The sequence below is a fragment of the Ylistrum balloti genome, unplaced genomic scaffold (assembly GCF_031769215.1).
Source record: "Ylistrum balloti isolate Yb309-2 unplaced genomic scaffold, AGI_CSIRO_Ybal_v1 Utg370392, whole genome shotgun sequence".
Taxonomy (NCBI): domain Eukaryota; kingdom Metazoa; phylum Mollusca; class Bivalvia; order Pectinida; family Pectinidae; genus Ylistrum; species Ylistrum balloti.
The window spans coordinates 282,692-288,150 of record NW_026782271.1 but is presented as its reverse complement, the minus strand read 5'-3'; positions in this window follow the sequence as shown (position 1 = coordinate 288,150).

Here is a 5,459-nt window from a genome sequence, read left to right as displayed (position 1 = left end):
TCCTTGTACAATACTATACATACAGATGTAAGCACAGGCCCCTACGACCGCTGAAATAGGATTGCCGAGGACTGTCATCCTTGGTAAGGGGTGTCGCTACCTTGTAGGCGAGGAAAAGAAACACAGTTCATAGAACAATATAGATTTTATATCTATTACAACTTAATAAATGGATTTTACAAGTAAAGTTGGCATTGATTCATGGATTAATGTGAATCCAGTATTAAACACATCTGTATATATTATACGAGATAATGTATACAATGTGTCAAAGGAAAATATACAGAATATTCTTAAAATTTTCATGACATACACGAGAAGCATTGCTCCTTGATTAGCATAACTTGACTATGGAATTCTTGAATAACGAAAAAGAATAATTGATTTACATTTTCACATACGCAGATCTTCAACACTGTCTGTACAGACCGTGTGCCTTCATTTATAAATTTCATACATTTTGGATTTCAGAATATCATTTACATAAACCCACTTTATATAAGAAATCGTTAACTGTCTAATATATACTTACCTTCACATACTGGAAGAAGTTGAACGTAGCAATATTCTATAACGGCGATACATCAAGTAAGGTAGCGTGGAAGTCCATTATAAGGTAACAAACTAGTGACAGTGTAGTTTAACATTATTCCTAGTACCTCTAGCACATACCCCTATTGTATACAGTATTCTATTTATACAAACTATCTAGGTATTATTCTATACCCAGTGAAGTTCCTATTTCAATTGAGAGCCCATTTAAATTTCAACAAAGAGCTCACGGAAAGTTCCTTTTCACCGATGGTTTAACAATACATGAGCTTGGCTTGTAGAGACTTCTTGTATCGTTATGTATGCGAATGATTTAAAGTTCTTTTTAAATACTGTTGACTAAAAAGTTTATTCCGGGACATCTTAAAACCAATTTACATTATTATCAATACAGAAACATAATAGATGGAGTTCCTTTCGGCGGCACGTGTCGATACAGTCTGCTTCATGCAGAAAGCAACTTTACATTTACAAGGGTTGATTAAATATTCTCTGCGTTGATTTTTTTTATAGTTATTCGAATCGCATTTACAAATATTTTATTCCAAAAGTTTAAGAAAAATACATTTTAAATGTCACTAATTGAAGAGTTCGTCAATTAATATGTTTTTTCCTGATGATAAGCGACTTCCCATGCCAAATATATTGTATGTATACCCTGTGTAATATTATTGAACTATTGAATGATAAACCTTACTTCTCTGCCACATTGCCCTATAGGATCTAATATTATAAACCAACATACAATGCTAAAGACAAATGGGATAACTACATTGAAACTATTTACATTTCAGTTATGAAAAAAGATCAGTGCTTTAAGAAATTTGAAATATATGCTCAAACGTTATACATTGTTAAATATGATACTTTTATTTTACCAGTGTTAGAATATGCTAATGAACTATAGGACGGTGTGGTGTGGATGGCTCTAATTTATTGGAAAAAGCCCTCAGCATCCGGCTGGCATATTAGAGATTTACCAACTTATGCTAGTAACAATTCTGAAACAAGTCTTCAAGCGCTTTCAGTTGGAAGGGGAAGAAAGAAATTACAATAATTGTATAAGATGTAAAAATGGTTTAGCTCCTGACTTGTTTAATTTTATATATATTTAGTACATATATACAGTAGACAGTGTATGTTCATGGGCTGTCTCAGTATATAGACTGAAATGTTTTGCCGCAATTATGAAAGACTCTCGTTTTGGCGCATTTGCAAAGCATTTCAACGCATATGACAGTCATTTCACACTGGAGAAATAGAACATTTTGTTGTACTTAACACATGCTTTCCTGTCAAATTTAGTTGAAAGAAACGATTGTTTTTGCCCCGTATTAACGTATATATGCACAGCTATCTTCTGTTTCAGTATAAATAGATTTACTATTCGGAACTCTCCGTGTTTGTGTATAGCCAATGAAAACTCACAAGTCACTTTATCCTCAGGTAAGTATCATCGACAAAAGGAAATACGAGACATTATACAAATGCTTGTACAAGGGATAATTATAGCAATAGTACTCGCTATGGTTAAGTACAAAGGAGATATGTTATGTGGTAAATCTATAAAGGTGTCGTCTATGAGAATACCTACCCTTCAAGAGGACCAGGTCTTATTCTTCTTGTACTTTTACATGGGAAACAGATGTTTTAGCACATTCCGTCACTGAGATTCTTTCATGTTAATCACAGTTAAAAGGCAGCTAAATAATTTAATGTTGGAAACCTCTCACACTAACTACACTAACAGTAGCAATATATTCTGATATCGGGATCCTTTCACACTAACCATAGTATATCAGTAGCTACAGATTCTGATGTCGGGGTCCTCTCACACTAACCATAGTTTATCAGTAGCTACAGATTCTTTAACACTAACCATATTTTATCAGCAGCTTCAGATTATCTCACACTAAGCATAGTTTATCAGTAGATACAGATTCTCTCACACTAACCATAGTTTATCAGTATTTACAGATCCTCTCACACTAACCACAGTTTACCAGTAGCTACAGAATCTTTTGTCGGGATCCTCTAACCATAGTTTATCAGTTGCTACAGATTCTCTCACACTAACCATAGTTTGTTTATCTGTAGCTACAGATTCTGATGTCGGGGTCCTCTCACACTAACCACAGTTTAACAGTAGCTATATATTCTCTCACACTAACCACAGTTTATCAGCTGCTACAGATTCTCTCACACTAACCATAGTTTGTTTATCTGTAGCTACAGATTCTGATGTCGGGGTCCTCTCACACTAACCACAGTTTATCAGTAGCTATATATTCTCTCACACTAACCACAGTTTATCAGTTGCTACAGATTCTCTCACACTAACCATAGTTTATCAGTAGCTAAAGATTCTCTCACACTAACCACGGTTTATCAGTTGCTACAGATTCTCTCACACCAACCATAGTTTATCAGTAGCTACAGATTCTCTCACACTAACCAGTTTATCAGTTGCTACAGATTCTCTCACACGAACCATAGTTTATCAGCAGCTACAGATTCTCTCACACTAACCATAGTTTATCAGCAGCTACAGATTCTCTCACACTAACCATAGTTTATCTGTAGGTACAGATTCTGATGTCGGGGTCCTCTCACACTAACCATAGTTTATCAGTAGCTACAGATTCTCTCACACTAACCATAGTTTATCAACAGCTACAGATTCTCTCACACTAACCATAGTTTATCAGTAGCTACAGATTCTCTCACACTAACCATAGTTTATCAGTAGCTACAGATTCTCTCACACTAACCATAGTTTATCAGTAGCTACAGATTCTCTCACACTAACCATAGTTTATCAGCAGCTACAGATTCTCTCACACTAACCATAGTTTATCAGTAGCTACAGATTCTCTCACACTAACCATAGTTTATCAGCAGCTACAGATTCTCTCACACTAACCATAGTTTATCTGTAGGTACAGATTCTGATGTCGGGGTCCTCTCACACTAACCATAGTTTATCAGTAGCTACAGATTCTCTCACACTAACCATAGTTTATCAACAGCTACAGATTCTCTCACACTAACCATAGTTTATCAGTAGCTACAGATTCTCTCACACTAACCATAGTTTATCAACAGCTACAGATTCTCTCACACTAACCATAGTTTATCAGTAGCTACAGATTCTCTCACACTAACCATAGTTTATCAGCAGCTACAGATTCTCTCACACTAACCATAGTTTATCAGTAGCTACAGATTCTCTCAAACTAACCATAGTTTACCAGCAGCTACTGATCCTCCCACACTAACCATAGTTTATCAGCAGCTACAGATTATCTCACACTAACCATAGTTTATCAGTAGTTACAGATCCTCGAACACTTACGATAGCTTATCTGTAGCTACAGATTCTGATGTCGGGGTCCTCTCACACTTACCACAGTTTATCAGCAGCTACAGATTCTCTCACACTAACCATAGTTTATCAGCAGCTACAGATTCTCTCACACTAACCATAGTTTATCTGTAGGTACAGATTCTCTCACACTAACCATAGTTTATCAGCAGCTACAGATTCTCTCACACTAACCATAGTTTATCAGTAGCTACTGATCCTCTCACACTAACCATAGTTTATCAGTAGCTACTGATCCTCTCACACTAACCATAGTTTATCAGTAGCTACTGATCCTCTCACACTAACCATAGTTTATCACCAGCTACAGATTCTCTCACACTAACCATAGAGTGTCAGTAGCTACAGATTCTCTAACACTAACCATAGTTTATCAGTAGCTTCACACTAACCATAGTTTATCAGCAGCTACAGATTCTCTCACACTAACCATAGTTTATCAGTAGCTACAGATTCTCTCACACTAACCATAGTTTATCAGCAGCTACAGATTCTCTCACACTAACCATAGTTTATCAGTAGCTACTGATCCTCTCACACTAACCATAGTTTATCAGTACTACAGATTCTCTCACACTTACCACAGTTTATCAGTTGCTACAGATTCTCTAACACTAACCATAATTTATCAGTAGCTACAGATTCTCTCACACTAACCATAGTTTATCAGTAGCTACAGATTCTGATGTCGGGGCCCTCTCACACTAACCATAGTTTATCAGTAGCTACAGATTCTGATGTCGGGGTCCTCTCACACTAACCATAATTTATCAGTAGCTACAGATTCTCTCACACTAACCATAGTTTATCAACAGCTACAGATTCTCTCACACTAACCATAGTTTATCAGTAGCTACAGATGCTCTTACACTAACCATAGTTTATCAGCAGCTACAGATTCTCTCACACTAACCATAGTTTATCAGCAGCTACAGATTCTCTCACACTAACCATAGTTTATCAGTAGCTACAGATTCTCTCACACTAACCATAGTTTATCAGTAGTTACAGATCCTCGAACACTTACGATAGCTTATCTGTAGCTACATATTCTGATGTCGGGGTCCTCTCACACTTACCACAGTTTATCAGTTGCTACAGATTCTCTCACACTAACCATAGTTTATCACCAGCTACAGATTCTCTCACACTAACCATAGTTTATCAGTAGCTACTGATCCTCTCACACTAACCATAGTTTATCAGTAGCTACAGATTCTCTCACACTAACCATAGTTTATCAGCAGCTACAGATTCTCTCACACTAACCATAGTTTATCAGTAGCTACAGATTCTCTCACACTAACCATAGTTTATCAGTAGCTACAGATTCTCTCACACTAACCATAGTTTATCACCAGCTACAGATTCTCTCACACTAACCATAGTTTATCAGTAGCTACTGATCCTCCCACACTAACCATAGTTTATCAGCAGCTACAGATTCTCTCACACTAACCATAGTTTATCAGTAGTTACAGATCCTCGAACACTTACGATAGTTTATCAGTAGCTATATATT